Here is a 21,268-nt window from a genome sequence, read left to right as displayed (position 1 = left end):
TTGATTGTTCCGCAACCCACAACCCGAAAGCCATGCAGAAACGAATTGAGAAAAAGAATCCAGCCAATTAGTGGCAACATAAAAAATTCCATGTTTCTGCCCTGTCTCGAACAGGGGACCTTTCGCGTGTAAGGTGAACGTGATAACCACTACACTACAGAAACTTGGATATTGATTGTTCCGCAACCCACAACCCGCAAGCCATGCAGAAACGATTTGAGAAAAATAATCCAGCCAATTAGTGCCAAAAAAAAAAATTCCATGTTTCTGCCCTGTCTCGAACAGGGGACCTTTCGCGTGTTAGGCGAACGTGATAACCACTACACTACAGAAACTTCCCCTTGATACAAAAACCCACCATTGCAGAAACCAAAGTTTGACAAATTTAAAGGCTTTCTTTGTGTTAAAAGGAAGACATAGTTCCATGTTTCTGCCCTGTCTCGAACAGGGGACCTTTCGCGTGTTAGGCGAACGTGATAACCACTACACTACAGAAACTTGGATATTGATTGTTCCGCAACCCACAACCCGCAAGCCATGCAGAAACGAATTGAGAAATAGAATCCAGCCAATTAGTGCCAACAAAAAAAATTCCATGTTTCTGCCCTGTCTCGAACAGGGGACCTTTCGCGTGTTAGGCGAACGTGATAACCACTACACTACAGAAACTTGGATATTGATTGTTCTGCAACCCACAACCCGAAAGCCATGCAGAAACGAATTGAGAAAAAGAATCCAGCCAATTAGTGGCAACATAAAAAATTCCATGTTTCTGCCCTGTCTCGAACAGGGGACCTTTCGCGTGTAAGGTGAACGTGATAACCACTACACTACAGAAACTTGGATATTGATTGTTCCGCAACCCACAACCCGCAAGCCATGCAGAAACGATTTGAGAAAAATAATCCAGCCAATTAGTGCCAAAAAAAAAAATTCCATGTTTCTGCCCTGTCTCGAACAGGGGACCTTTCGCGTGTTAGGCGAACGTGATAACCACTACACTACAGAAACTTCCCCTTGATACAAAAACCCACCATTGCAGAAACCAAAGTTTGACAAATTTAAAGGCTTTCTTTGTGTTAAAATGAAGACATAGTTCCATGTTTCTGCCCTGTCTCGAACAGGAGACCTTTCGCGTGTTAGGCGAACGTGATAACCACTACACTACAGAAACTTCCCCTTGATACAAAAACCCACCATTGCAGAAAGCAAAGTTTGACAAATTTAAAGGCTTTCTTTGTGTTAAAAGGAAGACATAGTTCCATGTTTCTGCCCTGTCTCGAACAGGGGACCTTTCGCGTGTTAGGCGAACGTGATAACCACTACACTACAGAAACTTGGATATTGATTGTTCCGCAACCCACAACCCGCAAGCCATGCAGAAACGAATTGAGAAAAATAATCCAGCCAATTAGCGGCAACAAAAAAAATTTCATGTTTCTGCCCTGTCTCGAACAGGGGACCTTTCGCGTGTAAGGCGAACGTGATAACCACTACACTACAGAAACTTGGATATTGATTGTTCCGCAACCCACAACCCGCAAGCCATGCAGAAACGAATTGAGAAAAATAATCCAGCCAATTAGTGGCAACAAAAAAAATTCCATGTTTCTGCCCTGTCTCGAACAGGGGACCTTTCGCGTGTAAGGTGAACGTGATAACCACTACACTACAGAAACTTGGATATTGATTGTTCCGCAACCCACAACCCGCAAGCCATGCAGAAACGATTTGAGAAAAATAATCCAGCCAATTAGTGCCAAAAAAAAAAATTCCATGTTTCTGCCCTGTCTCGAACAGGGGACCTTTCGCGTGTTAGGCGAACGTGATAACCACTACACTACAGAAACTTCCCCTTGATACAAAAACCCACCATTGCAGAAACCAAAGTTTGACAAATTTAAAGGCTTTCTTTGTGTTAAAAGGAAGACATAGTTCCATGTTTCTGCCCTGTCTCGAACAGGGGACCTTTCGCGTGTTAGGCGAACGTGATAACCACTACACTACAGAAACTTCCCCTTGATACAAAAACCCACCATTGCAGAAACCAAAGTTTGACAAATTTAAAGGCTTTCTTTGTGTTAAAAGGAACACATAGTTCCTTGTTTCTGCCCAGTTTCGAACAGGGGACCTTTCGCGTGTGAGGCGAACGTGATAACCACTACACTACAGAAACTTGGATATTGATTGTTCCGCAATCCGCAACCCGCAACCCGCAAGCCATGCAGAAACGAATTGAGAAAAAGAATCCAGCCAATTAGTGGCAACATAAAAAATTCCATGTTTCTGCCCTGTCTCGAACAGGGGACCTTTCGCGTGTTAGGCGAACGTGATAACCACTACACTACAGAAACTTCCGCTTGATACAAAAACCCACCATTGCAGAAACCAAAGTTTGACAAATTTAAAGGCTTTCTTTGTGTTAAAAGGAAGACATAGTTCCATGTTTCTGCCCTGTCTCGAACAGGGGACCTTTCGCGTGTTAGGCGAACATGATAACCACTACACTACAGAAACTTGGATATTGATTGTTCCGCAACCCACAACCCGCAAGCCATGCAGAAACGAATTGAGAAAAAGAATCCAGCCAATTAGTGGCAACATAAAAAATTCCATGTTTCTGCCCTGTCTCGAACAGGGGACCTTTCGCGTGTTAGGCGAACGTGATAACCACTACACTACAGAAACTTGGATATTGATTGCTCCGCAACCCACAACCCGCAAGCCATGCAGAAACGAATTGAGAAAAAGAATCCAGCCAATTAGTGGCAACATAAAAAATTCCATGTTTCTGCCCTGTCTCGAACAGGGGACCTTTCGCGTGTAAGGCGAACGTGATAACCACTACACTACAGAAACTTGGATATTGATTGTTCCGCAACCCACAACCCGCAAGCCATGCAGAAACGAATTGAGAAAAATAATCCAGCCAATTAGTGGCAACATAAAAAATTCCATGTTTCTGCCCTGTCTCGAACAGGGGACCTTTCGCGTGTTAGGCGAACGTGATAACCACTACACTACAGAAACTTCCCCTTGATACAAAAACCCACCATTGCAGAAAGCAAAGTTTGACAAATTTAAAGGCTTTCTTTGTGTTAAAAGGAAGACATAGTTCCATGTTTCTGCCCTGTCTCGAACAGGGGACCTTTCGCGTGTTAGGCGAACGTGATAACCACTACACTACAGAAACTTGGATATTGATTGTTCCGCAACCCACAACCCGCAAGCCATGCAGAAACGAATTGAGAAAAAGAATCCAGCCAATTAGTGCCAACAAAAAAAATTCCATGTTTCTGCCCTGTCTCGAACAGGGGACCTTTCGCGTGTTAGGCGAACGTGATAACCACTACACTACAGAAACTTCCTCTTGATACAAAAACCCACCATTGCAGAAACCAAAGTTTGACAAATTTAAAGGCTTTCTTTGTGTTAAAAGGAACACATAGTTCCTTGTTTCTGCCCAGTTTCGAACAGGGGACCTTTCGCGTGTGAGGCGAACGTGATAACCACTACACTACAGAAGCTTGGATATTGATTGTTCCGCAACCCACAACCCGCAAGCCATGCAGAAACGAATTGAGAAAAAGAATCCAGCCAATTAGTGCCAACAAAAAAAATTCCATGTTTCTGCCCTGTCTCGAACAGGGGACCTTTCGCGTGTTAGGCGAACGTGATAACCACTAAACTACAGAAACTTCCCCTTGATACAAAAACCCACCATTGCAGAAACCAAAGTTTGACAAATTTAAAGGCTTTCTTTGTGTTAAAAGGAAGACATAGTTCCATGTTTCTGCCCTGTCTCGAACAGGGGACCTTTCGCGTGTTAGGCGAACGTGATAACCACTACACTACAGAAACTTGGATATTGATTGTTCCGCAACCCACAACCCGCAAGCCATGCAGAAACGAATTGAGAAATAGAATCCAGCCAATTAGTGGCAACAAAAAAAATTCCATGTTTCTGCCCTGTCTCGAACAGGGGACCTTTCGCGTGTTAGGCGAACGTGATAACCACTACACTACAGAAACTTCCGCTTGATACAAAAACCCACCATTGCAGAAACCAAAGTTTGACAAATTTAAAGCCTTTCTTTGTGTTAAAAGGAAGACATAGTTCCATGTTTCTGCCCTGTCTCGAACAGGGGACCTTTCGCGTGTTAGGCGAACATGATAACCACTACACTACAGAAACTTGGATATTGATTGTTCCGCAACCCACAACCCGCAAGCCATGCAGAAACGAATTGAGAAAAAGAATCCAGCCAATTAGTGCCAACAAAAAAAATTCCATGTTTCTGCCCTGTCTCGAACAGGGGACCTTTCGCGTGTTAGGCGAACGTGATAACCACTACACTACAGAAACTTCCCCTTGATACAAAAACCCACCATTGCAGAAACCAAAGTTTGACAAATTTAAAGGCTTTCTTTGTGTTAAAAGGAAGACATAGTTCCATGTTTCTGCCCTGTCTCGAACAGGGGACCTTTCGCGTGTTAGGCGAACGTGATAACCACTACACTACAGAAACTTGGATATTGATTGTTCCGCAACCCACAACCCGCAAGCCATGCAGAAACGAATTGAGAAAAAGAATCCAGCCAATTAGTGGCAACAAAAAAAATTCCATGTTTCTGCCCTGTCTCGAACAGGGGACCTTTCGCGTGTTAGGCGAACCTGATAACCACTACACTACAGAAACTTCCGCTTGATACAAAAACCCACCATTGCAGAAACCAAAGTTTGACAAATTTAAAGGCTTTCTTTGTGTTAAAAGGAAGACATAGTTCCATGTTTCTGCCCTGTCTCGAACAGGGGACCTTTCGCGTGTTAGGCGAACGTGATAACCACTACACTACAGAAACTTCCCCTTGATACAAAAACCCACCATTGCAGAAACCAAAGTTTGACAAATTTAAAGGCTTTCTTTGTGTTAAAAGGAACACATAGTTCCTTGTTTCTGCCCAGTTTCGAACAGGGGACCTTTCGCGTGTGAGGCAAACGTGATAACCACTACACTACAGAAACTTGGATATTGATTGTTCCGCAACCCACAACCCGCAAGCCATGCAGAAACGAATTGAGAAAAAGAATCCAGCCAATTAGTGGCAACAAAAAAAATTCCATGTTTCTGCCCTGTCTCGAACAGGGGACCTTTCGCGTGTTAGGCGAACCTGATAACCACTACACTACAGAAACTTCCGCTTGATACAAAAACCCACCATTGCAGAAACCAAAGTTTGACAAATTTAAAGGCTTTCTTTGTGTTAAAAGGAAGACATAGTTCCATGTTTCTGCCCTGTCTCGAACAGGGGACCTTTCGCATGTTAGGCGAACATGATAACCACTACACTACAGAAACTTGGATATTGATTGTTCCGCAACCCACAACCCGCAAGCCATGCAGAAACGAATTGAGAAAAAGAATCCAGCCAATTAGTGGCAACATAAAAAATTCCATGTTTCTGCCCTGTCTCGAACAGGGGACCTTTCGCGTGTTAGGCGAACGTGATAACCACTACGCTACAGAAACTTGGATATTGATTGTTCCGCAACCCACAACCCGCAAGCCATGCAGAAACGAATTGAGAAAAAGAATCCAGCCAATTAGTGGCAACATAAAAAATTCCATGTTTCTGCCCTGTCTCGAACAGGGGACCTTTCGCGTGTAAGGCGAACGTGATAACCACTACACTACAGAAACTTGGATATTGATTGTTCCGCAACCCACAACCCGCAAGCCATGCAGAAACGAATTGAGAAAAAGAATCCAGCCAATTAGTGGCAACATAAAAAATTCCATGTTTCTGCCCTGTCTCGAACAGGGGACCTTTCGCGTGTTAGGCGAACGTGATAACCACTACACTACAGAAACTTCCCCTTGATACAAAAACCCACCATTGCAGAAAGCAAAGTTTGACAAATTTAAAGGCTTTCTTTGTGTTAAAAGGAAGACATAGTTCCATGTTTCTGCCCTGTCTCGAACAGGGGACCTTTCGCGTGTTAGGCGAACGTGATAACCACTACACTACAGAAACTTGGATATTGATTGTTCCGCAACCCACAACCCACAAGCCATGCAGAAACGAATTGAGAAAAAGAATCCAGCCAATTAGTGGCAACATAAAAAATTCCATGTTTCTGCCCTGTCTCGAACAGGGGACCTTTCGCGTGTTAGGCGAACGTGATAACCACTACACTACAGAAACTTCCCCTTGATACAAAAACCCACCATTGCAGAAACCAAAGTTTGACAAATTTAAAGGCTTTCTTTGTGTTAAAAGGAACACATAGTTCCTTGTTTCTGCCCAGTTTCGAACAGGGGACCTTTCGCGTGTGAGGCGAACGTGATAACCACTACACTACAGAAACTTGGATATTGATTGGTCCGCAACCCACAACCCGCAAGCCATGCAGAAACGAATTGAGAAAAAGAATCCAGCCAATTAGTGCCAACAAAAAAAATTCCATGTTTCTGCCCTGTCTCGAACAGGGGACCTTTCGCGTGTTAGGCGAACGTGATAACCACTACACTACAGAAACTTCCCCTTGATACAAAAACCCACCATTGCAGAAACCAAAGTTTGACAAATTTAAAGGCTTTCTTTGTGTTAAAAGGAAGACATAGTTCCATGTTTCTGCCCTGTCTCGAACAGGGGACCTTTCGCGTGTTAGGCGAACGTGATAACCACTACACTACAGAAACTTGGATATTGATTGTTCCGCAACCCACAACCCGCAAGCCATGCAGAAACGAATTGAGAAATAGAATCCAGCCAATTAGTGCCAACAAAAAAAATTCCATGTTTCTGCCCTGTCTCGAACAGGGGACCTTTCGCGTGTTAGGCGAACGTGATAACCACTACACTACAGAAACTTGGATATTGATTGTTCCGCAACCCACAACCCGAAAGCCATGCAGAAACGAATTGAGAAAAAGAATCCAGCCAATTAGTGGCAACATAAAAAATTCCATGTTTCTGCCCTGTCTCGAACAGGGGACCTTTCGCGTGTAAGGTGAACGTGATAACCACTACACTACAGAAACTTGGATATTGATTGTTCCGCAACCCACAACCCGCAAGCCATGCAGAAACGATTTGAGAAAAATAATCCAGCCAATTAGTGGCAACATAAAAAATTCCATGTTTCTGCCCTGTCTCGAACAGGGGACCTTTCGCGTGTTAGGCGAACGTGATAACCACTACACTACAGAAACTTCCCCTTGATACAAAAACCCACCATTGCAGAAACCAAAGTTTGACAAATTTAAAGGCTTTCTTTGTGTTAAAAGGAAGACATAGTTCCATGTTTCTGCCCTGTTTCGAACAGGGGACCTTTCGCGTGTGAGGCGAACGTGATAACCACTACACTACAGAAACTTGGATATTGATTGGTCCGCAACCCACAACCCGCAAGCCATGCAGAAACGAATTGAGAAAAAGAATCCAGCCAATTAGTGCCAACAAAAAAAATTCCATGTTTCTGCCCTGTCTCGAACAGGGGACCTTTCGCGTGTTAGGCGAACGTGATAACCACTACACTACAGAAACTTCCCCTTGATACAAAAACCCACCATTGCAGAAACCAAAGTTTGACAAATTTAAAGGCTTTCTTTGTGTTATAAGGAAGACATAGTTCCATGTTTCTGCCCTGTCTCGAACAGGGGACCTTTCGCGTGTTAGGCGAACGTGATAACCACTACACTACAGAAACTTGGATATTGATTGTTCCGCAACCCACAACCCGCAAGCCATGCAGAAACGAATTGAGAAATAGAATCCAGCCAATTAGTGCCAACAAAAAAAATTCCATGTTTCTGCCCTGTCTCGAACAGGGGACCTTTCGCGTGTTAGGCGAACGTGATAACCACTACACTACAGAAACTTGGATATTGATTGTTCCGCAACCCACAACCCGAAAGCCATGCAGAAACGAATTGAGAAAAAGAATCCAGCCAATTAGTGGCAACATAAAAAATTCCATGTTTCTGCCCTGTCTCGAACAGGGGACCTTTCGCGTGTAAGGTGAACGTGATAACCACTACACTACAGAAACTTGGATATTGATTGTTCCGCAACCCACAACCCGCAAGCCATGCAGAAACGATTTGAGAAAAATAATCCAGCCAATTAGTGCCAAAAAAAAAAATTCCATGTTTCTGCCCTGTCTCGAACAGGGGACCTTTCGCGTGTTAGGCGAACGTGATAACCACTACACTACAGAAACTTCCCCTTGATACAAAAACCCACCATTGCAGAAACCAAAGTTTGACAAATTTAAAGGCTTTCTTTGTGTTAAAAGGAAGACATAGTTCCATGTTTCTGCCCTGTCTCGAACAGGGGACCTTTCGCGTGTTAGGCGAACGTGATAACCACTACACTACAGAAACTTGGATATTGATTGTTCCGCAACCCACAACCCGCAAGCCATGCAGAAACGAATTGAGAAATAGAATCCAGCCAATTAGTGCCAACAAAAAAAATTCCATGTTTCTGCCCTGTCTCGAACAGGGGACCTTTCGCGTGTTAGGCGAACGTGATAACCACTACACTACAGAAACTTGGATATTGATTGTTCTGCAACCCACAACCCGAAAGCCATGCAGAAACGAATTGAGAAAAAGAATCCAGCCAATTAGTGGCAACATAAAAAATTCCATGTTTCTGCCCTGTCTCGAACAGGGGACCTTTCGCGTGTAAGGTGAACGTGATAACCACTACACTACAGAAACTTGGATATTGATTGTTCCGCAACCCACAACCCGCAAGCCATGCAGAAACGATTTGAGAAAAATAATCCAGCCAATTAGTGCCAAAAAAAAAAATTCCATGTTTCTGCCCTGTCTCGAACAGGGGACCTTTCGCGTGTTAGGCGAACGTGATAACCACTACACTACAGAAACTTCCCCTTGATACAAAAACCCACCATTGCAGAAACCAAAGTTTGACAAATTTAAAGGCTTTCTTTGTGTTAAAATGAAGACATAGTTCCATGTTTCTGCCCTGTCTCGAACAGGAGACCTTTCGCGTGTTAGGCGAACGTGATAACCACTACACTACAGAAACTTCCCCTTGATACAAAAACCCACCATTGCAGAAAGCAAAGTTTGACAAATTTAAAGGCTTTCTTTGTGTTAAAAGGAAGACATAGTTCCATGTTTCTGCCCTGTCTCGAACAGGGGACCTTTCGCGTGTTAGGCGAACGTGATAACCACTACACTACAGAAACTTGGATATTGATTGTTCCGCAACCCACAACCCGCAAGCCATGCAGAAACGAATTGAGAAAAATAATCCAGCCAATTAGCGGCAACAAAAAAAATTTCATGTTTCTGCCCTGTCTCGAACAGGGGACCTTTCGCGTGTAAGGCGAACGTGATAACCACTACACTACAGAAACTTGGATATTGATTGTTCCGCAACCCACAACCCGCAAGCCATGCAGAAACGAATTGAGAAAAATAATCCAGCCAATTAGTGGCAACAAAAAAAATTCCTTGTTTCTGCCCTGTCTCGAACAGGGGACCTTTCGCGTGTTAGGCGAACGTGATAACCACTACACTACAGAAACTTGGATATTGATTGTTCCGCAACCCACAACCCGCAAGCCATGCAGAAACTAATTGAGAAAAAGAATCCAGCCAATTAGTGCCAACAAAAAAAATTCCATGTTTCTGCCCTGTCTCGAACAGGGGACCTTTCGCGTGTAAGGCGAACGTGATAACCACTACACTACAGAAACTTGGATGTTGATTGTTCAGCAACCCACAACCCGCAAGCCATGCAGAAACGAATTGAGAAAAATAATCCAGCCAATTAGTGCCAACAAAAAAAATTCCATGTTTCTGCCCTGTCTCGAACAGGGGACCTTTTGCATGTTAGGCGAACGTGATAACCACTACACTACAGAAACTTGGATATTGATTGTTCCGCAACCCACAACCCGCAAGCCATGCAGAAACGAATTGAGAAAAATAATCCAGCCAATTAGTGGCAACAAAATAAACTCCATGTTTCTGCCCTGTCTCGAACAGGGGACCTTTCGCGTGTAAGGCGAACGTGATAACCACTACACTACAGAAACTTCCCCTTGATACAAAAACCCACCATTGCAGAAACCAAAGTTTGACAAATTTAAAGGCTTTCTTTGTGTTAAAAGGAAGACATAGTTCCATGTTTCTGCCCTGTCTCGAACAGGGGACCTTTCGCGTGTTAGGCGAACGTGATAACCACTACACTACAGAAACTTGGATATTGATTGTTCCGCAACCCACAACCCGCAAGCCATGCAGAAACGAATTGAGAAATAGAATCCAGCCAATTAGTGCCAACAAAAAAAATTCCATGTTTCTGCCCTGTCTCGAACAGGGGACCTTTCGCGTGTTAGGCGAACGTGATAACCACTACACTACAGAAACTTGGATATTGATTGTTCCGCAACCCACAACCCGAAAGCCATGCAGAAACGAATTGAGAAAAAGAATCCAGCCAATTAGTGGCAACATAAAAAATTCCATGTTTCTGCCCTGTCTCGAACAGGGGACCTTTCGCGTGTAAGGTGAACGTGATAACCACTACACTACAGAAACTTGGATATTGATTGTTCCGCAACCCACAACCCGCAAGCCATGCAGAAACGATTTGAGAAAAATAATCCAGCCAATTAGTGCCAAAAAAAAAAATTCCATGTTTCTGCCCTGTCTCGAACAGGGGACCTTTCGCGTGTTAGGCGAACGTGATAACCACTACACTACAGAAACTTCCCCTTGATACAAAAACCCACCATTGCAGAAACCAAAGTTTGACAAATTTAAAGGCTTTCTTTGTGTTAAAAGGAAGACATAGTTCCATGTTTCTGCCCTGTCTCGAACAGGGGACCTTTCGCGTGTTAGGCGAACGTGATAACCACTACACTACAGAAACTTGGATATTGATTGTTCCGCAACCCACAACCCGCAAGCCATGCAGAAACGAATTGAGAAATAGAATCCAGCCAATTAGTGCCAACAAAAAAAATTCCATGTTTCTGCCCTGTCTCGAACAGGGGACCTTTCGCGTGTTAGGCGAACGTGATAACCACTACACTACAGAAACTTGGATATTGATTGTTCCGCAACCCACAACCCGAAAGCCATGCAGAAACGAATTGAGAAAAAGAATCCAGCCAATTAGTGGCAACATAAAAAATTCCATGTTTCTGCCCTGTCTCGAACAGGGGACCTTTCGCGTGTAAGGTGAACGTGATAACCACTACACTACAGAAACTTGGATATTGATTGTTCCGCAACCCACAACCCGCAAGCCATGCAGAAACGATTTGAGAAAAATAATCCAGCCAATTAGTGCCAAAAAAAAAAATTCCATGTTTCTGCCCTGTCTCGAACAGGGGACCTTTCGCGTGTTAGGCGAACGTGATAACCACTACACTACAGAAACTTCCCCTTGATACAAAAACCCACCATTGCAGAAACCAAAGTTTGACAAATTTAAAGGCTTTCTTTGTGTTAAAATGAAGACATAGTTCCATGTTTCTGCCCTGTCTCGAACAGGAGACCTTTCGCGTGTTAGGCGAACGTGATAACCACTACACTACAGAAACTTCCCCTTGATACAAAAACCCACCATTGCAGAAAGCAAAGTTTGACAAATTTAAAGGCTTTCTTTGTGTTAAAAGGAAGACATAGTTCCATGTTTCTGCCCTGTCTCGAACAGGGGACCTTTCGCGTGTTAGGCGAACGTGATAACCACTACACTACAGAAACTTGGATATTGATTGTTCCGCAACCCACAACCCGCAAGCCATGCAGAAACGAATTGAGAAAAATAATCCAGCCAATTAGCGGCAACAAAAAAAATTTCATGTTTCTGCCCTGTCTCGAACAGGGGACCTTTCGCGTGTAAGGCGAACGTGATAACCACTACACTACAGAAACTTGGATATTGATTGTTCCGCAACCCACAACCCGCAAGCCATGCAGAAACGAATTGAGAAAAATAATCCAGCCAATTAGTGGCAACAAAAAAAATTCCTTGTTTCTGCCCTGTCTCGAACAGGGGACCTTTCGCGTGTTAGGCGAACGTGATAACCACTACACTACAGAAACTTGGATATTGATTGTTCCGCAACCCACAACCCGCAAGCCATGCAGAAACTAATTGAGAAAAAGAATCCAGCCAATTAGTGCCAACAAAAAAAATTCCATGTTTCTGCCCTGTCTCGAACAGGGGACCTTTCGCGTGTAAGGCGAACGTGATAACCACTACACTACAGAAACTTGGATGTTGATTGTTCAGCAACCCACAACCCGCAAGCCATGCAGAAACGAATTGAGAAAAATAATCCAGCCAATTAGTGCCAACAAAAAAAATTCCATGTTTCTGCCCTGTCTCGAACAGGGGACCTTTTGCATGTTAGGCGAACGTGATAACCACTACACTACAGAAACTTGGATATTGATTGTTCCGCAACCCACAACCCGCAAGCCATGCAGAAACGAATTGAGAAAAATAATCCAGCCAATTAGTGGCAACAAAATAAACTCCATGTTTCTGCCCTGTCTCGAACAGGGGACCTTTCGCGTGTAAGGCGAACGTTATAACCACTACACTACAGAAACTTCCCCTTGATACAAAAACCCACCATTGCAGAAACCAAAGTTTGACAAATTTAAAGGCTTTCTTTGTGTTAAAAGGAACACATAGTTCCTTGTTTCTGCCCAGTTTCGAACAGGGGACCTTTCGCGTGTAAGGCGAACATGATAACCACTACACTACAGAAACTTGGATATTGATTGTTCTGCAACCCGGAAGCCATGCAGAAACGAATTGAGAAAAATAATCCAGCCAATTAGCGGCAACAAAAAAAATTCCATGTTTCTGCCCTGTCTCGAACAGGGGACCTTTCGCGTGTTAGGCGAACGTGATAACCACTACACTACAGAAACTTCCCCTTGATACAAAAACCCACCATTGCAGAAAGCAAAGTTTGACAAATTTAAAGGCTTTCTTTGTGTTAAAAGGAAGACATAGTTCCATGTTTCTGCCCTGTCTCGAACAGGGGACCTTTCGCGTGTTAGGCGAACGTGATAACCACTACACTACAGAAACTTGGATATTGATTGTTCCGCAACCCACAACCCACAAGCCATGCAGAAACGAATTGAGAAAAAGAATCCAGCCAATTAGTGGCAACATAAAAAATTCCATGTTTCTGCCCTGTCTCGAACAGGGGACCTTTCGCGTGTTAGGCGAACGTGATAACCACTACACTACAGAAACTTGGATATTGATTGTTCCGCAACCCACAACCCGAAAGCCATGCAGAAACGAATTGAGAAAAAGAATCCAGCCAATTAGTGGCAACATAAAAAATTCCATGTTTCTGCCCTGTCTCGAACAGGGGACCTTTCGCGTGTAAGGTGAACGTGATAACCACTACACTACAGAAACTTGGATATTGATTGTTCCGCAACCCACAACCCGCAAGCCATGCAGAAACGATTTGAGAAAAATAATCCAGCCAATTAGTGCCAAAAAAAAAAATTCCATGTTTCTGCCCTGTCTCGAACAGGGGACCTTTCGCGTGTTAGGCGAACGTGATAACCACTACACTACAGAAACTTCCCCTTGATACAAAAACCCACCATTGCAGAAACCAAAGTTTGACAAATTTAAAGGCTTTCTTTGTGTTAAAATGAAGACATAGTTCCATGTTTCTGCCCTGTCTCGAACAGGAGACCTTTCGCGTGTTAGGCGAACGTGATAACCACTACACTACAGAAACTTCCCCTTGATGCAAAAACCCACCATTGCAGAAACCAAAGTTTGACAAATTTAAAGGCTTTCTTTGCGTTAAAAGGAACACATAGTTCCTTGTTTCTGCCCAGTTTCGAACAGGGGACCTTTCGCGTGTGAGGCGAACGTGATAACCACTACACTACAGAAACTTGGATATTGATTGTTCCGCAACCCACAACCCGCAAGCCATGCAGAAACGAATTGAGAAAAAGAATCCAGCCAATTAGTGCCAACAAAAAAAATTCCATGTTTCTGCCCTGTCTCGAACAGGGGACCTTTCGCGTGTTAGGCGAACGTGATAACCACTACACTACAGAAACTTCCCCTTGATACAAAAACCCACCATTGCAGAAACCAAAGTTTGACAAATTTAAAGGCTTTCTTTGTGTTAAAATGAAGACATAGTTCCATGTTTCTGCCCTGTCTCGAACAGGAGACCTTTCGCGTGTTAGGCGAACGTGATAACCACTACACTACAGAAACTTCCCCTTGATGCAAAAACCCACCATTGCAGAAACCAAAGTTTGACAAATTTAAAGGCTTTCTTTGTGTTAAAAGGAACACATAGTTCCTTGTTTCTGCCCAGTTTCGAACAGGGGACCTTTCGCGTGTGAGGCGAACGTGATAACCACTACACTACAGAAACTTGGATATTGATTGTTCCGCAACCCACAACCCGCAAGCCATGCAGAAACGAATTGAGAAAAAGAATCCAGCCAATTAGTGCCAACAAAAAAAATTCCATGTTTCTGCCCTGTCTCGAACAGGGGACCTTTCGCGTGTTAGGCGAACGTGATAACCACTACACTACAGAAACTTGGATATTGATTGTTCCGCAACCCACAACCCACAAGCCATGCAGAAACGAATTGAGAAAAAGAATCCAGCCAATTAGTGGCAACATAAAAAATTCCATGTTTCTGCCCTGTCTCGAACAGGGGACCTTTCGCGTGTTAGGCGAACGTGATAACCACTACACTACAGAAACTTGGATATTGATTGTTCCGCAACCCACAACCCACAAGCCATGCAGAAACGAATTGAGAAAAAGAATCCAGCCAATTAGTGGCAACATAAAAAATTCCATGTTTCTGCCCTGTCTCGAACAGGGGACCTTTCGCGTGTAAGGTGAACGTGATAACCACTACACTACAGAAACTTGGATATTGATTGTTCCGCAACCCACAACCCGCAAGCCATGCAGAAACGATTTGAGAAAAATAATCCAGCCAATTAGTGCCAAAAAAAAAAATTCCATGTTTCTGCCCTGTCTCGAACAGGGGACCTTTCGCGTGTTAGGCGAACGTGATAACCACTACACTACAGAAACTTCCCCTTGATACAAAAACCCACCATTGCAGAAACCAAAGTTTGACAAATTTAAAGGCTTTCTTTGTGTTAAAATGAAGACATAGTTCCATGTTTCTGCCCTGTCTCGAACAGGAGACCTTTCGCGTGTTAGGCGAACGTGATAACCACTACACTACAGAAACTTCCCCTTGATGCAAAAACCCACCATTGCAGAAACCAAAGTTTGACAAATTTAAAGGCTTTCTTTGTGTTAAAAGGAACACATAGTTCCTTGTTTCTGCCCAGTTTCGAACAGGGGACCTTTCGCGTGTGAGGCGAACGTGATAACCACTACACTACAGAAACTTGGATATTGATTGTTCCGCAACCCACAACCCGCAAGCCATGCAGAAACGAATTGAGAAAAAGAATCCAGCCAATTAGTGCCAACAAAAAAAATTCCATGTTTCTGCCCTGTCTCGAACAGGGGACCTTTCGCGTGTTAGGCGAACGTGATAACCACTACACTACAGAAACTTCCCCTTGATACAAAAACCCACCATTGCAGAAACCAAAGTTTGACAAATTTAAAGGCTTTCTTTGTGTTAAAAGGAAGACATAGTTCCATGTTTCTGCCCTGTCTCGAACAGGGGACCTTTCGCGTGTTAGGCGAACGTGATAACCACTACACTACAGAAACTTGGATATTGATTGTTCCGCAACCCACAACCCGCAAGCCATGCAGAAACGAATTGAGAAAAAGAATCCAGCCAATTAGTGCCAACAAAAAAAATTCCATGTTTCTGCCCTGTCTCGAACAGGGGACCTTTCGCGTGTTAGGCGAACGTGATAACCACTACACTACAGAAACTTGGATAGTGATTGTTCCGCAACCCACAACCCGCAAGCCATGCAGAAACGAATTGAGAAAAAGAATCCAGCCAATTAGTGCCAACAAAAAAAATTCCATGTTTCTGCCCTGTCTCGAACAGGGGACCTTTCGCGTGTTAGGCGAACGTGATAACCACTACACTACAGAAACTTCCCCTTGATACAAAAACCCACCATTGCAGAAACCAAAGTTTGACAAATTTAAAGGCTTTCTTTGTGTTAAAATGAAGACATAGTTCCATGTTTCTGCCCTGTCTCGAACAGGGGACCTTTCGCGTGTTAGGCGAACGTGATAACCACTACACTACAGAAACTTGGATATTGATTGTTCCGCAACCCACAACCCGCAAGCCATGCAGAAACGAATTGAGAAAAAGAATCCAGCCAATTAGTGCCAACAAAAAAAATTCCATGTTTCTGCCCTGTCTCGAACAGGGGACCTTTCGCGTGTTAGGCGAACGTGATAACCACTACACTACAGAAACTTGGATATTGATTGTTCCGCAACCCACAACCCGCAAGCCATGCAGAAACGAATTGAGAAAAATAATCCAGCCAATTAGTGCCAACAAAAAAAATTCCATGTTTCTGCCCTGTCTCGAACAGGGGACCTTTCGCGTGTTAGGCGAACGTGATAACCACTACACTACAGAAACTTCCCCTTGATACAAAAACCCACCATTGCAGAAACCAAAGTTTGACAAATTTAAAGGCTTTCTTTGTGTTAAAAGGAAGACATAGTTGCATGTTTCTGCCCTGTCTCGAACAGGGGACCTTTCGCGTGTTAGGCGAACGTGATAACCACTACACTACAGAAACTTGGATTTTGATTGTTCCGCAACCCACAACCCGCAAGCCATGCAGAAACGAATTGAGAAAAAGAATCCAGCCAATTAGTGCCAACAAAAAAAATTCCATGTTTCTGCCCTGTCTCGAACAGGGGACCTTTCGCGTGTTAGGCGAACGTGATAACCACTACACTACAGAAACTTGGATAGTGATTGTTCCGTAACCCACAACCCGCAAGCCATGCAGAAACGAATTGAGAAAAAGAATCCAGCCAATTAGTGCCAACAAAAAAAATTCCATGTTTCTGCCCTGTCTCGAACAGGGGACCTTTCGCGTGTTAGGCGAACGTGATAACCACTACACTACAGAAACTTCCCCTTGATACAAAAACCCACCATTGCAGAAACCAAAGTTTGACAAATTTAAAGGCTTTCTTTGTGTTAAAATGAAGACATAGTTCCATGCTTCTGCCCTGTCTCGAACAGGGGACCTTTCGCGTGTTAGGCGAACGTGATAACCACTACACTACAGAAACTTGGATATTGATTGTTCCGCAACCCACAACCCGCAAGCCATGCAGAAACGAATTGAGAAAAAGAATCCAGCCAATTAGTGCCAACAAAAAAAATTCCATGTTTCTGCCCTGTCTCGAACAGGGGACCTTTCGCGTGTTAGGCGAACGTGATAACCACTACACTACAGAAACTTGGATATTGGTTGTTCCGCAACCCACAACCCGCAAGCCATGCAGAAACGAATTGAGAAAAAGAATCCAGCCAATTAGTGGCAACAAAAAAAATTCCATGTTTCTGCCCTGTCTCGAACAGGGGACCTTTCGCATGTAAGGCGAACGTGATAACCACTACACTACAGAAACTTGGATGTTGATTGTTCCGCAACCCACAACCCGCAAGCCATGCAGAAACGAATTGAGAAAAATAATCCAGCCAATTAGTGCCAACAAAAAAAATTCCATGTTTCTGCCCTGTCTCGAACAGGGGACCTTTCGCGTGTTAGGCGAACGTGATAACCACTACACTACAGAAACTTGGATATTGATTGTTCCGCAACCCACAACCCGCAAGCCATGCAGAAACGAATTGAGAAAAAGAATCCAGCCAATTAGTGCCAACAAAAAAAATTCCATGTTTCTGCCCTGTCTCGAACAGGGGACCTTTCGCGTGTTAGGCGAACGTGATAACCACTACACTACAGAAACTTGGATATTGATTGTTCCGCAACCCACAACCCGCAAGCCATGCAGAAACGAATTGAGAAAAAGAATCCAGCCAATTAGTGCCAACAAAAAAAATTCCATGTTTCTGCCCTGTCTCGAACAGGGGACCTTTCGCGTGTTAGGCGAACGTGATAACCACTACACTACAGAAACTTGGATATTGATTGTTCCGCAACCCACAACCCGCAAGCCATGCAGAAACGAATTGAGAAAAAGAATCCAGCCAATTAGTGCCAACAAAAAAAATTCCATGTTTCTGCCCTGTCTCGAACAGGGGACCTTTCGCGTGTTAGGCGAACGTGATAACCACTACACTACAGAAACTTGGATATTGATTGTTCCGCAACCCACAACCCGCAAGCCATGCAGAAACGAATTGAGAAAAAGAATCCAGCCAATTAGTGCCAACAAAAAAAATTCCATGTTTCTGCCCTGTCTCGAACAGGGGACCTTTCGCGTGTTAGGCGAACGTGATAACCACTACACTACAGAAACTTGGATATTGATTGTTCCGCAACCCACAACCCGCAAGCCATGCAGAAACGAATTGAGAAAAAGAATCCAGCCAATTAGTGCCAACAAAAAAAATTCCATGTTTCTGCCCTGTCTCGAACAGGGGACCTTTCGCGTGTAAGGCGAACGTGATAACCACTACACTACAGAAACTTGGATGTTGATTGTTCCGCAACCCACAACCCGCAAGCCATGCAGAAACGAATTGAGAAAAATAATCCAGCCAATTAGTGCCAACAAAAAAAATTCCATGTTTCTGCCCTGTCTCGAACAGGGGACCTTTCGCGTGTTAGGCGAACGTGATAACCACTACACTACAGAAACTTGGATATTGATTGTTCCGCAACCCACAACCCGCAAGCCATGCAGAAACGAATTGAGAAAAAGAATCCAGCCAATTAGTGCCAACAAAAAAAATTCCATGTTTCTGCCCTGTCTCGAACTGGGGACCTTTCGCGTGTTAGGCGAACGTGATAACCACTACACTACAGAAACTTGGATATTGATTGTTCCGCAACCCACAACCCGCAAGCCATGCAGAAACGAATTGAGAAAAAGAATCCAGCCAATTAGTGCCAACAAAAAAAATTCCATGTTTCTGCCCTGTCTCGAACAGGGGACCTTTCGCATGTTAGGCGAACGTGATAACCACTACACTACAGAAACTTGGATATTGATTGTTCCGCAACCCACAACCCGCAAGCCATGCAGAAACGAATTGAGAAAAAGAATCCAGCCAATTAGTGGCAACAAAAAAAATTCCATGTTTCTGCCCTATCTCGAACAGGGGACCTTTCGCGTGTAAGGCGAACGTGATAACCACTACACTACAGAAACTTGGATGTTGATTGTTCCGCAACCCACAACCCGCAAGCCATGCAGAAACGAATTGAGAAAAATAATCCAGCCAATTAGTGCCAACAAAAAAAATGCCATGTTTCTACCCTGTCTCGAACAGGGGACCTTTCGCGTGTTAGGCGAACGTGATAACCACTACACTACAGAAACTTGGATATTGATTGTTCCGCAACCCACAACCCGCAAGCCATGCAGAAACGAATTGAGAAAAAGAATCCAGCCAATTAGTGCCAACAAAAAAAATTCCATGTTTCTGCCCTGTCTCGAACAGGGGACCTTTCGCGTGTTAGGCGAACGTGATAACCACTACACTACAGAAACTTGGATATTGATTGTTCCGCAACCCACAACCCGCAAGCCATGCAGAAACGAATTGAGAAAAAGAATCCAGCCAATTAGTGCCAACAAAAAAAATTCCATGTTTCTGCCCTGTCTCGAACAGGGGACCTTTCGCGTGTTAGGCGAACGTGATAACCACTACACTACAGAAACTTGGATATTGATTGTTCCGCAACCCACAACCCGCAAGCCATGCAGAAACGAATTGAGAAAAAGAATCCAGCCAATTAGTGCCAACAAAAAAAATTCCATGTTTCTGCCCTGTCTCGAACAGGGGACCTTTCGCGTGTTAGGCGAACGTGATAACCACTACACTACAGAAACTTGGATATTGATTGTTCCGCAACCCACAACCCGCAAGCCATGCAGAAACGAATTGAGAAAAAGAATCCAGCCAATTAGTGCCAACAAAAAAAATTCCATGTTTCTGCCCTGTCTCGAACAGGGGACCTTTCGCGTGTTAGGCGAACGTGATAACCACTACACTACAGAAACTTGGATATTGATTGTTCCGCAACCCACAACCCGCAAGCCATGCAGAAACGAATTGAGAAAAAGAATCCAGCCAATTAGTGCCAACAAAAAAAATTCCATGTTTCTGCCCTGTCTCGAACAGGGGACCTTTCGCGTGTTAGGCGAACGTGATAACCACTACACTACAGAAACTTGGATATTGATTGTTCCGCAACCCACAACCCGCAAGCCATGCAGAAACGAATTGAGAAAAAGAATCCAGCCAATTAGTGCCAACAAAAAAAATTCCATGTTTCTGCCCTGTCTCGAACAGGGGACCTTTCGCGTGTAAGGCGAACGTGATAACCACTACACTACAGAAACTTGGATGTTGATTGTTCCGCAACCCACAACCCGCAAGCCATGCAGAAACGAATTGAGAAAAATAATCCAGCCAATTAGTGCCAACAAAAAAAATTCCATGTTTCTGCCCTGTCTCGAACAGGGGACCTTTCGCGTGTTAGGCGAACGTGATAACCACTACACTACAGAAACTTGGATATTGATTGTTCCGCAACCCACAACCCGCAAGCCATGCAGAAACGAATTGAGAAAAAGAATCCAGCCAATTAGTGCCAACAAAAAAAATTCCATGTTTCTGCCCTGTCTCGAACTGGGGACCTTTCGCGTGTTAGGCGAACGTGATAACCACTACACTACAGAAACTTGGATATTGATTGTTCCGCAACCCACAACCCGCAAGCCATGCAGAAACGAATTGAGAAAAAGAATCCAGCCAATTAGTGCCAACAAAAAAAATTCCATGTTTCTGCCCTGTCTCGAACAGGGGACCTTTCGCATGTTAGGCGAACGTGATAACCACTACACTACAGAAACTTGGATATTGATTGTTCCGCAACCCACAACCCGCAAGCCATGCAGAAACGAATTGAGAAAAAGAATCCAGCCAATTAGTGGCAACAAAAAAAATTCCATGTTTCTGCCCTATCTCGAACAGGGGACCTTTCGCGTGTAAGGCGAACGTGATAACCACTACACTACAGAAACTTGGATGTTGATTGTTCCGCAACCCACAACCCG

At 43.9% G+C, this 21,268-nt stretch overlaps 103 non-coding genes across 103 annotated transcripts; all 103 read right to left on the bottom strand.

Annotated features, from left to right (window-relative positions):
- Positions 1-91: 91 nt before the first annotated feature.
- Positions 92-164, bottom strand: TRNAV-UAC (transfer RNA valine (anticodon UAC)). The gene has a single exon. It is a non-coding gene; the product is annotated as a tRNA-Val (tRNA).
- A 98-nt stretch (positions 165-262) lies between these two features.
- TRNAV-AAC (transfer RNA valine (anticodon AAC)) lies at positions 263-335 on the bottom strand. Its single transcript has one exon. It is a non-coding gene; the product is annotated as a tRNA-Val (tRNA).
- Positions 336-425: 90 nt separating this feature from the next.
- On the bottom strand, positions 426-498 carry TRNAV-AAC (transfer RNA valine (anticodon AAC)). Its single transcript has one exon. It is a non-coding gene; the product is annotated as a tRNA-Val (tRNA).
- Positions 499-596: 98 nt separating this feature from the next.
- On the bottom strand, positions 597-669 carry TRNAV-AAC (transfer RNA valine (anticodon AAC)). Its single transcript has one exon. It is a non-coding gene; the product is annotated as a tRNA-Val (tRNA).
- A 98-nt stretch (positions 670-767) lies between these two features.
- On the bottom strand, positions 768-840 carry TRNAV-UAC (transfer RNA valine (anticodon UAC)). The gene has a single exon. It is a non-coding gene; the product is annotated as a tRNA-Val (tRNA).
- Positions 841-938: 98 nt separating this feature from the next.
- TRNAV-AAC (transfer RNA valine (anticodon AAC)) lies at positions 939-1,011 on the bottom strand. Its single transcript has one exon. It is a non-coding gene; the product is annotated as a tRNA-Val (tRNA).
- A 253-nt stretch (positions 1,012-1,264) lies between these two features.
- Positions 1,265-1,337, bottom strand: TRNAV-AAC (transfer RNA valine (anticodon AAC)). Its single transcript has one exon. It is a non-coding gene; the product is annotated as a tRNA-Val (tRNA).
- A 98-nt stretch (positions 1,338-1,435) lies between these two features.
- Positions 1,436-1,508, bottom strand: TRNAV-UAC (transfer RNA valine (anticodon UAC)). The gene has a single exon. It is a non-coding gene; the product is annotated as a tRNA-Val (tRNA).
- Positions 1,509-1,606: 98 nt separating this feature from the next.
- On the bottom strand, positions 1,607-1,679 carry TRNAV-UAC (transfer RNA valine (anticodon UAC)). Its single transcript has one exon. It is a non-coding gene; the product is annotated as a tRNA-Val (tRNA).
- A 98-nt stretch (positions 1,680-1,777) lies between these two features.
- Positions 1,778-1,850, bottom strand: TRNAV-AAC (transfer RNA valine (anticodon AAC)). Its single transcript has one exon. It is a non-coding gene; the product is annotated as a tRNA-Val (tRNA).
- A 90-nt stretch (positions 1,851-1,940) lies between these two features.
- Positions 1,941-2,013, bottom strand: TRNAV-AAC (transfer RNA valine (anticodon AAC)). Its single transcript has one exon. It is a non-coding gene; the product is annotated as a tRNA-Val (tRNA).
- Positions 2,014-2,103: 90 nt separating this feature from the next.
- TRNAV-CAC (transfer RNA valine (anticodon CAC)) lies at positions 2,104-2,176 on the bottom strand. The gene has a single exon. It is a non-coding gene; the product is annotated as a tRNA-Val (tRNA).
- A 105-nt stretch (positions 2,177-2,281) lies between these two features.
- Positions 2,282-2,354, bottom strand: TRNAV-AAC (transfer RNA valine (anticodon AAC)). Its single transcript has one exon. It is a non-coding gene; the product is annotated as a tRNA-Val (tRNA).
- A 261-nt stretch (positions 2,355-2,615) lies between these two features.
- Positions 2,616-2,688, bottom strand: TRNAV-AAC (transfer RNA valine (anticodon AAC)). Its single transcript has one exon. It is a non-coding gene; the product is annotated as a tRNA-Val (tRNA).
- A 98-nt stretch (positions 2,689-2,786) lies between these two features.
- On the bottom strand, positions 2,787-2,859 carry TRNAV-UAC (transfer RNA valine (anticodon UAC)). Its single transcript has one exon. It is a non-coding gene; the product is annotated as a tRNA-Val (tRNA).
- Positions 2,860-2,957: 98 nt separating this feature from the next.
- TRNAV-AAC (transfer RNA valine (anticodon AAC)) lies at positions 2,958-3,030 on the bottom strand. Its single transcript has one exon. It is a non-coding gene; the product is annotated as a tRNA-Val (tRNA).
- Positions 3,031-3,120: 90 nt separating this feature from the next.
- On the bottom strand, positions 3,121-3,193 carry TRNAV-AAC (transfer RNA valine (anticodon AAC)). Its single transcript has one exon. It is a non-coding gene; the product is annotated as a tRNA-Val (tRNA).
- Positions 3,194-3,291: 98 nt separating this feature from the next.
- TRNAV-AAC (transfer RNA valine (anticodon AAC)) lies at positions 3,292-3,364 on the bottom strand. The gene has a single exon. It is a non-coding gene; the product is annotated as a tRNA-Val (tRNA).
- Positions 3,365-3,788: 424 nt separating this feature from the next.
- Positions 3,789-3,861, bottom strand: TRNAV-AAC (transfer RNA valine (anticodon AAC)). Its single transcript has one exon. It is a non-coding gene; the product is annotated as a tRNA-Val (tRNA).
- A 98-nt stretch (positions 3,862-3,959) lies between these two features.
- TRNAV-AAC (transfer RNA valine (anticodon AAC)) lies at positions 3,960-4,032 on the bottom strand. The gene has a single exon. It is a non-coding gene; the product is annotated as a tRNA-Val (tRNA).
- Positions 4,033-4,293: 261 nt separating this feature from the next.
- On the bottom strand, positions 4,294-4,366 carry TRNAV-AAC (transfer RNA valine (anticodon AAC)). The gene has a single exon. It is a non-coding gene; the product is annotated as a tRNA-Val (tRNA).
- Positions 4,367-4,456: 90 nt separating this feature from the next.
- On the bottom strand, positions 4,457-4,529 carry TRNAV-AAC (transfer RNA valine (anticodon AAC)). Its single transcript has one exon. It is a non-coding gene; the product is annotated as a tRNA-Val (tRNA).
- A 261-nt stretch (positions 4,530-4,790) lies between these two features.
- Positions 4,791-4,863, bottom strand: TRNAV-AAC (transfer RNA valine (anticodon AAC)). Its single transcript has one exon. It is a non-coding gene; the product is annotated as a tRNA-Val (tRNA).
- Positions 4,864-5,629: 766 nt separating this feature from the next.
- TRNAV-UAC (transfer RNA valine (anticodon UAC)) lies at positions 5,630-5,702 on the bottom strand. Its single transcript has one exon. It is a non-coding gene; the product is annotated as a tRNA-Val (tRNA).
- Positions 5,703-5,800: 98 nt separating this feature from the next.
- Positions 5,801-5,873, bottom strand: TRNAV-AAC (transfer RNA valine (anticodon AAC)). Its single transcript has one exon. It is a non-coding gene; the product is annotated as a tRNA-Val (tRNA).
- A 90-nt stretch (positions 5,874-5,963) lies between these two features.
- On the bottom strand, positions 5,964-6,036 carry TRNAV-AAC (transfer RNA valine (anticodon AAC)). Its single transcript has one exon. It is a non-coding gene; the product is annotated as a tRNA-Val (tRNA).
- A 98-nt stretch (positions 6,037-6,134) lies between these two features.
- On the bottom strand, positions 6,135-6,207 carry TRNAV-AAC (transfer RNA valine (anticodon AAC)). The gene has a single exon. It is a non-coding gene; the product is annotated as a tRNA-Val (tRNA).
- A 90-nt stretch (positions 6,208-6,297) lies between these two features.
- TRNAV-CAC (transfer RNA valine (anticodon CAC)) lies at positions 6,298-6,370 on the bottom strand. Its single transcript has one exon. It is a non-coding gene; the product is annotated as a tRNA-Val (tRNA).
- A 98-nt stretch (positions 6,371-6,468) lies between these two features.
- Positions 6,469-6,541, bottom strand: TRNAV-AAC (transfer RNA valine (anticodon AAC)). The gene has a single exon. It is a non-coding gene; the product is annotated as a tRNA-Val (tRNA).
- A 90-nt stretch (positions 6,542-6,631) lies between these two features.
- TRNAV-AAC (transfer RNA valine (anticodon AAC)) lies at positions 6,632-6,704 on the bottom strand. The gene has a single exon. It is a non-coding gene; the product is annotated as a tRNA-Val (tRNA).
- A 98-nt stretch (positions 6,705-6,802) lies between these two features.
- TRNAV-AAC (transfer RNA valine (anticodon AAC)) lies at positions 6,803-6,875 on the bottom strand. The gene has a single exon. It is a non-coding gene; the product is annotated as a tRNA-Val (tRNA).
- A 98-nt stretch (positions 6,876-6,973) lies between these two features.
- On the bottom strand, positions 6,974-7,046 carry TRNAV-UAC (transfer RNA valine (anticodon UAC)). The gene has a single exon. It is a non-coding gene; the product is annotated as a tRNA-Val (tRNA).
- A 98-nt stretch (positions 7,047-7,144) lies between these two features.
- On the bottom strand, positions 7,145-7,217 carry TRNAV-AAC (transfer RNA valine (anticodon AAC)). The gene has a single exon. It is a non-coding gene; the product is annotated as a tRNA-Val (tRNA).
- Positions 7,218-7,307: 90 nt separating this feature from the next.
- On the bottom strand, positions 7,308-7,380 carry TRNAV-CAC (transfer RNA valine (anticodon CAC)). The gene has a single exon. It is a non-coding gene; the product is annotated as a tRNA-Val (tRNA).
- A 98-nt stretch (positions 7,381-7,478) lies between these two features.
- TRNAV-AAC (transfer RNA valine (anticodon AAC)) lies at positions 7,479-7,551 on the bottom strand. Its single transcript has one exon. It is a non-coding gene; the product is annotated as a tRNA-Val (tRNA).
- Positions 7,552-7,641: 90 nt separating this feature from the next.
- Positions 7,642-7,714, bottom strand: TRNAV-AAC (transfer RNA valine (anticodon AAC)). Its single transcript has one exon. It is a non-coding gene; the product is annotated as a tRNA-Val (tRNA).
- Positions 7,715-7,812: 98 nt separating this feature from the next.
- Positions 7,813-7,885, bottom strand: TRNAV-AAC (transfer RNA valine (anticodon AAC)). The gene has a single exon. It is a non-coding gene; the product is annotated as a tRNA-Val (tRNA).
- Positions 7,886-7,983: 98 nt separating this feature from the next.
- TRNAV-UAC (transfer RNA valine (anticodon UAC)) lies at positions 7,984-8,056 on the bottom strand. The gene has a single exon. It is a non-coding gene; the product is annotated as a tRNA-Val (tRNA).
- Positions 8,057-8,154: 98 nt separating this feature from the next.
- Positions 8,155-8,227, bottom strand: TRNAV-AAC (transfer RNA valine (anticodon AAC)). The gene has a single exon. It is a non-coding gene; the product is annotated as a tRNA-Val (tRNA).
- A 90-nt stretch (positions 8,228-8,317) lies between these two features.
- Positions 8,318-8,390, bottom strand: TRNAV-AAC (transfer RNA valine (anticodon AAC)). Its single transcript has one exon. It is a non-coding gene; the product is annotated as a tRNA-Val (tRNA).
- Positions 8,391-8,488: 98 nt separating this feature from the next.
- On the bottom strand, positions 8,489-8,561 carry TRNAV-AAC (transfer RNA valine (anticodon AAC)). Its single transcript has one exon. It is a non-coding gene; the product is annotated as a tRNA-Val (tRNA).
- A 98-nt stretch (positions 8,562-8,659) lies between these two features.
- On the bottom strand, positions 8,660-8,732 carry TRNAV-UAC (transfer RNA valine (anticodon UAC)). Its single transcript has one exon. It is a non-coding gene; the product is annotated as a tRNA-Val (tRNA).
- A 98-nt stretch (positions 8,733-8,830) lies between these two features.
- On the bottom strand, positions 8,831-8,903 carry TRNAV-AAC (transfer RNA valine (anticodon AAC)). The gene has a single exon. It is a non-coding gene; the product is annotated as a tRNA-Val (tRNA).
- Positions 8,904-9,156: 253 nt separating this feature from the next.
- On the bottom strand, positions 9,157-9,229 carry TRNAV-AAC (transfer RNA valine (anticodon AAC)). Its single transcript has one exon. It is a non-coding gene; the product is annotated as a tRNA-Val (tRNA).
- Positions 9,230-9,327: 98 nt separating this feature from the next.
- Positions 9,328-9,400, bottom strand: TRNAV-UAC (transfer RNA valine (anticodon UAC)). Its single transcript has one exon. It is a non-coding gene; the product is annotated as a tRNA-Val (tRNA).
- Positions 9,401-9,498: 98 nt separating this feature from the next.
- TRNAV-AAC (transfer RNA valine (anticodon AAC)) lies at positions 9,499-9,571 on the bottom strand. Its single transcript has one exon. It is a non-coding gene; the product is annotated as a tRNA-Val (tRNA).
- Positions 9,572-9,669: 98 nt separating this feature from the next.
- TRNAV-UAC (transfer RNA valine (anticodon UAC)) lies at positions 9,670-9,742 on the bottom strand. Its single transcript has one exon. It is a non-coding gene; the product is annotated as a tRNA-Val (tRNA).
- A 269-nt stretch (positions 9,743-10,011) lies between these two features.
- On the bottom strand, positions 10,012-10,084 carry TRNAV-UAC (transfer RNA valine (anticodon UAC)). The gene has a single exon. It is a non-coding gene; the product is annotated as a tRNA-Val (tRNA).
- A 90-nt stretch (positions 10,085-10,174) lies between these two features.
- Positions 10,175-10,247, bottom strand: TRNAV-AAC (transfer RNA valine (anticodon AAC)). Its single transcript has one exon. It is a non-coding gene; the product is annotated as a tRNA-Val (tRNA).
- A 98-nt stretch (positions 10,248-10,345) lies between these two features.
- On the bottom strand, positions 10,346-10,418 carry TRNAV-AAC (transfer RNA valine (anticodon AAC)). The gene has a single exon. It is a non-coding gene; the product is annotated as a tRNA-Val (tRNA).
- A 98-nt stretch (positions 10,419-10,516) lies between these two features.
- Positions 10,517-10,589, bottom strand: TRNAV-UAC (transfer RNA valine (anticodon UAC)). The gene has a single exon. It is a non-coding gene; the product is annotated as a tRNA-Val (tRNA).
- Positions 10,590-10,687: 98 nt separating this feature from the next.
- On the bottom strand, positions 10,688-10,760 carry TRNAV-AAC (transfer RNA valine (anticodon AAC)). Its single transcript has one exon. It is a non-coding gene; the product is annotated as a tRNA-Val (tRNA).
- A 90-nt stretch (positions 10,761-10,850) lies between these two features.
- Positions 10,851-10,923, bottom strand: TRNAV-AAC (transfer RNA valine (anticodon AAC)). The gene has a single exon. It is a non-coding gene; the product is annotated as a tRNA-Val (tRNA).
- Positions 10,924-11,021: 98 nt separating this feature from the next.
- On the bottom strand, positions 11,022-11,094 carry TRNAV-AAC (transfer RNA valine (anticodon AAC)). The gene has a single exon. It is a non-coding gene; the product is annotated as a tRNA-Val (tRNA).
- Positions 11,095-11,192: 98 nt separating this feature from the next.
- On the bottom strand, positions 11,193-11,265 carry TRNAV-UAC (transfer RNA valine (anticodon UAC)). The gene has a single exon. It is a non-coding gene; the product is annotated as a tRNA-Val (tRNA).
- Positions 11,266-11,363: 98 nt separating this feature from the next.
- On the bottom strand, positions 11,364-11,436 carry TRNAV-AAC (transfer RNA valine (anticodon AAC)). The gene has a single exon. It is a non-coding gene; the product is annotated as a tRNA-Val (tRNA).
- A 253-nt stretch (positions 11,437-11,689) lies between these two features.
- Positions 11,690-11,762, bottom strand: TRNAV-AAC (transfer RNA valine (anticodon AAC)). The gene has a single exon. It is a non-coding gene; the product is annotated as a tRNA-Val (tRNA).
- A 98-nt stretch (positions 11,763-11,860) lies between these two features.
- Positions 11,861-11,933, bottom strand: TRNAV-UAC (transfer RNA valine (anticodon UAC)). The gene has a single exon. It is a non-coding gene; the product is annotated as a tRNA-Val (tRNA).
- Positions 11,934-12,031: 98 nt separating this feature from the next.
- Positions 12,032-12,104, bottom strand: TRNAV-AAC (transfer RNA valine (anticodon AAC)). The gene has a single exon. It is a non-coding gene; the product is annotated as a tRNA-Val (tRNA).
- A 98-nt stretch (positions 12,105-12,202) lies between these two features.
- On the bottom strand, positions 12,203-12,275 carry TRNAV-UAC (transfer RNA valine (anticodon UAC)). The gene has a single exon. It is a non-coding gene; the product is annotated as a tRNA-Val (tRNA).
- Positions 12,276-12,544: 269 nt separating this feature from the next.
- On the bottom strand, positions 12,545-12,617 carry TRNAV-UAC (transfer RNA valine (anticodon UAC)). Its single transcript has one exon. It is a non-coding gene; the product is annotated as a tRNA-Val (tRNA).
- Positions 12,618-12,707: 90 nt separating this feature from the next.
- Positions 12,708-12,780, bottom strand: TRNAV-UAC (transfer RNA valine (anticodon UAC)). The gene has a single exon. It is a non-coding gene; the product is annotated as a tRNA-Val (tRNA).
- Positions 12,781-12,871: 91 nt separating this feature from the next.
- TRNAV-AAC (transfer RNA valine (anticodon AAC)) lies at positions 12,872-12,944 on the bottom strand. Its single transcript has one exon. It is a non-coding gene; the product is annotated as a tRNA-Val (tRNA).
- Positions 12,945-13,034: 90 nt separating this feature from the next.
- Positions 13,035-13,107, bottom strand: TRNAV-AAC (transfer RNA valine (anticodon AAC)). The gene has a single exon. It is a non-coding gene; the product is annotated as a tRNA-Val (tRNA).
- Positions 13,108-13,205: 98 nt separating this feature from the next.
- TRNAV-AAC (transfer RNA valine (anticodon AAC)) lies at positions 13,206-13,278 on the bottom strand. Its single transcript has one exon. It is a non-coding gene; the product is annotated as a tRNA-Val (tRNA).
- A 98-nt stretch (positions 13,279-13,376) lies between these two features.
- TRNAV-UAC (transfer RNA valine (anticodon UAC)) lies at positions 13,377-13,449 on the bottom strand. Its single transcript has one exon. It is a non-coding gene; the product is annotated as a tRNA-Val (tRNA).
- Positions 13,450-13,547: 98 nt separating this feature from the next.
- Positions 13,548-13,620, bottom strand: TRNAV-AAC (transfer RNA valine (anticodon AAC)). Its single transcript has one exon. It is a non-coding gene; the product is annotated as a tRNA-Val (tRNA).
- A 253-nt stretch (positions 13,621-13,873) lies between these two features.
- TRNAV-CAC (transfer RNA valine (anticodon CAC)) lies at positions 13,874-13,946 on the bottom strand. The gene has a single exon. It is a non-coding gene; the product is annotated as a tRNA-Val (tRNA).
- Positions 13,947-14,044: 98 nt separating this feature from the next.
- TRNAV-AAC (transfer RNA valine (anticodon AAC)) lies at positions 14,045-14,117 on the bottom strand. The gene has a single exon. It is a non-coding gene; the product is annotated as a tRNA-Val (tRNA).
- Positions 14,118-14,370: 253 nt separating this feature from the next.
- On the bottom strand, positions 14,371-14,443 carry TRNAV-CAC (transfer RNA valine (anticodon CAC)). The gene has a single exon. It is a non-coding gene; the product is annotated as a tRNA-Val (tRNA).
- Positions 14,444-14,541: 98 nt separating this feature from the next.
- On the bottom strand, positions 14,542-14,614 carry TRNAV-AAC (transfer RNA valine (anticodon AAC)). The gene has a single exon. It is a non-coding gene; the product is annotated as a tRNA-Val (tRNA).
- Positions 14,615-14,712: 98 nt separating this feature from the next.
- On the bottom strand, positions 14,713-14,785 carry TRNAV-AAC (transfer RNA valine (anticodon AAC)). Its single transcript has one exon. It is a non-coding gene; the product is annotated as a tRNA-Val (tRNA).
- Positions 14,786-14,883: 98 nt separating this feature from the next.
- On the bottom strand, positions 14,884-14,956 carry TRNAV-UAC (transfer RNA valine (anticodon UAC)). The gene has a single exon. It is a non-coding gene; the product is annotated as a tRNA-Val (tRNA).
- Positions 14,957-15,054: 98 nt separating this feature from the next.
- On the bottom strand, positions 15,055-15,127 carry TRNAV-AAC (transfer RNA valine (anticodon AAC)). Its single transcript has one exon. It is a non-coding gene; the product is annotated as a tRNA-Val (tRNA).
- A 253-nt stretch (positions 15,128-15,380) lies between these two features.
- Positions 15,381-15,453, bottom strand: TRNAV-CAC (transfer RNA valine (anticodon CAC)). Its single transcript has one exon. It is a non-coding gene; the product is annotated as a tRNA-Val (tRNA).
- A 98-nt stretch (positions 15,454-15,551) lies between these two features.
- Positions 15,552-15,624, bottom strand: TRNAV-AAC (transfer RNA valine (anticodon AAC)). Its single transcript has one exon. It is a non-coding gene; the product is annotated as a tRNA-Val (tRNA).
- A 90-nt stretch (positions 15,625-15,714) lies between these two features.
- TRNAV-AAC (transfer RNA valine (anticodon AAC)) lies at positions 15,715-15,787 on the bottom strand. Its single transcript has one exon. It is a non-coding gene; the product is annotated as a tRNA-Val (tRNA).
- A 98-nt stretch (positions 15,788-15,885) lies between these two features.
- Positions 15,886-15,958, bottom strand: TRNAV-AAC (transfer RNA valine (anticodon AAC)). Its single transcript has one exon. It is a non-coding gene; the product is annotated as a tRNA-Val (tRNA).
- Positions 15,959-16,056: 98 nt separating this feature from the next.
- On the bottom strand, positions 16,057-16,129 carry TRNAV-AAC (transfer RNA valine (anticodon AAC)). The gene has a single exon. It is a non-coding gene; the product is annotated as a tRNA-Val (tRNA).
- A 90-nt stretch (positions 16,130-16,219) lies between these two features.
- Positions 16,220-16,292, bottom strand: TRNAV-AAC (transfer RNA valine (anticodon AAC)). The gene has a single exon. It is a non-coding gene; the product is annotated as a tRNA-Val (tRNA).
- A 98-nt stretch (positions 16,293-16,390) lies between these two features.
- Positions 16,391-16,463, bottom strand: TRNAV-AAC (transfer RNA valine (anticodon AAC)). Its single transcript has one exon. It is a non-coding gene; the product is annotated as a tRNA-Val (tRNA).
- Positions 16,464-16,561: 98 nt separating this feature from the next.
- On the bottom strand, positions 16,562-16,634 carry TRNAV-AAC (transfer RNA valine (anticodon AAC)). Its single transcript has one exon. It is a non-coding gene; the product is annotated as a tRNA-Val (tRNA).
- Positions 16,635-16,724: 90 nt separating this feature from the next.
- On the bottom strand, positions 16,725-16,797 carry TRNAV-AAC (transfer RNA valine (anticodon AAC)). The gene has a single exon. It is a non-coding gene; the product is annotated as a tRNA-Val (tRNA).
- Positions 16,798-16,895: 98 nt separating this feature from the next.
- Positions 16,896-16,968, bottom strand: TRNAV-AAC (transfer RNA valine (anticodon AAC)). Its single transcript has one exon. It is a non-coding gene; the product is annotated as a tRNA-Val (tRNA).
- Positions 16,969-17,066: 98 nt separating this feature from the next.
- On the bottom strand, positions 17,067-17,139 carry TRNAV-AAC (transfer RNA valine (anticodon AAC)). The gene has a single exon. It is a non-coding gene; the product is annotated as a tRNA-Val (tRNA).
- Positions 17,140-17,400: 261 nt separating this feature from the next.
- On the bottom strand, positions 17,401-17,473 carry TRNAV-AAC (transfer RNA valine (anticodon AAC)). The gene has a single exon. It is a non-coding gene; the product is annotated as a tRNA-Val (tRNA).
- A 98-nt stretch (positions 17,474-17,571) lies between these two features.
- TRNAV-UAC (transfer RNA valine (anticodon UAC)) lies at positions 17,572-17,644 on the bottom strand. Its single transcript has one exon. It is a non-coding gene; the product is annotated as a tRNA-Val (tRNA).
- A 98-nt stretch (positions 17,645-17,742) lies between these two features.
- Positions 17,743-17,815, bottom strand: TRNAV-AAC (transfer RNA valine (anticodon AAC)). Its single transcript has one exon. It is a non-coding gene; the product is annotated as a tRNA-Val (tRNA).
- A 98-nt stretch (positions 17,816-17,913) lies between these two features.
- TRNAV-AAC (transfer RNA valine (anticodon AAC)) lies at positions 17,914-17,986 on the bottom strand. Its single transcript has one exon. It is a non-coding gene; the product is annotated as a tRNA-Val (tRNA).
- A 98-nt stretch (positions 17,987-18,084) lies between these two features.
- TRNAV-AAC (transfer RNA valine (anticodon AAC)) lies at positions 18,085-18,157 on the bottom strand. The gene has a single exon. It is a non-coding gene; the product is annotated as a tRNA-Val (tRNA).
- A 98-nt stretch (positions 18,158-18,255) lies between these two features.
- TRNAV-AAC (transfer RNA valine (anticodon AAC)) lies at positions 18,256-18,328 on the bottom strand. The gene has a single exon. It is a non-coding gene; the product is annotated as a tRNA-Val (tRNA).
- Positions 18,329-18,426: 98 nt separating this feature from the next.
- On the bottom strand, positions 18,427-18,499 carry TRNAV-AAC (transfer RNA valine (anticodon AAC)). The gene has a single exon. It is a non-coding gene; the product is annotated as a tRNA-Val (tRNA).
- Positions 18,500-18,597: 98 nt separating this feature from the next.
- TRNAV-UAC (transfer RNA valine (anticodon UAC)) lies at positions 18,598-18,670 on the bottom strand. The gene has a single exon. It is a non-coding gene; the product is annotated as a tRNA-Val (tRNA).
- Positions 18,671-18,768: 98 nt separating this feature from the next.
- Positions 18,769-18,841, bottom strand: TRNAV-AAC (transfer RNA valine (anticodon AAC)). The gene has a single exon. It is a non-coding gene; the product is annotated as a tRNA-Val (tRNA).
- A 440-nt stretch (positions 18,842-19,281) lies between these two features.
- Positions 19,282-19,354, bottom strand: TRNAV-UAC (transfer RNA valine (anticodon UAC)). The gene has a single exon. It is a non-coding gene; the product is annotated as a tRNA-Val (tRNA).
- A 269-nt stretch (positions 19,355-19,623) lies between these two features.
- On the bottom strand, positions 19,624-19,696 carry TRNAV-AAC (transfer RNA valine (anticodon AAC)). Its single transcript has one exon. It is a non-coding gene; the product is annotated as a tRNA-Val (tRNA).
- Positions 19,697-19,794: 98 nt separating this feature from the next.
- TRNAV-AAC (transfer RNA valine (anticodon AAC)) lies at positions 19,795-19,867 on the bottom strand. Its single transcript has one exon. It is a non-coding gene; the product is annotated as a tRNA-Val (tRNA).
- A 98-nt stretch (positions 19,868-19,965) lies between these two features.
- TRNAV-AAC (transfer RNA valine (anticodon AAC)) lies at positions 19,966-20,038 on the bottom strand. Its single transcript has one exon. It is a non-coding gene; the product is annotated as a tRNA-Val (tRNA).
- A 98-nt stretch (positions 20,039-20,136) lies between these two features.
- TRNAV-AAC (transfer RNA valine (anticodon AAC)) lies at positions 20,137-20,209 on the bottom strand. Its single transcript has one exon. It is a non-coding gene; the product is annotated as a tRNA-Val (tRNA).
- A 98-nt stretch (positions 20,210-20,307) lies between these two features.
- On the bottom strand, positions 20,308-20,380 carry TRNAV-AAC (transfer RNA valine (anticodon AAC)). The gene has a single exon. It is a non-coding gene; the product is annotated as a tRNA-Val (tRNA).
- A 98-nt stretch (positions 20,381-20,478) lies between these two features.
- On the bottom strand, positions 20,479-20,551 carry TRNAV-UAC (transfer RNA valine (anticodon UAC)). Its single transcript has one exon. It is a non-coding gene; the product is annotated as a tRNA-Val (tRNA).
- A 98-nt stretch (positions 20,552-20,649) lies between these two features.
- On the bottom strand, positions 20,650-20,722 carry TRNAV-AAC (transfer RNA valine (anticodon AAC)). The gene has a single exon. It is a non-coding gene; the product is annotated as a tRNA-Val (tRNA).
- Positions 20,723-21,162: 440 nt separating this feature from the next.
- TRNAV-UAC (transfer RNA valine (anticodon UAC)) lies at positions 21,163-21,235 on the bottom strand. Its single transcript has one exon. It is a non-coding gene; the product is annotated as a tRNA-Val (tRNA).
- Between the last annotated feature and the right edge of the window lie 33 nt (positions 21,236-21,268).

Source organism: Rhinoderma darwinii, chromosome 4, assembly GCF_050947455.1.
Source record: "Rhinoderma darwinii isolate aRhiDar2 chromosome 4, aRhiDar2.hap1, whole genome shotgun sequence".
NCBI lineage: Eukaryota > Metazoa > Chordata > Amphibia > Anura > Rhinodermatidae > Rhinoderma > Rhinoderma darwinii.
This window is presented reverse-complemented; position numbering and strand designations above follow the sequence as displayed.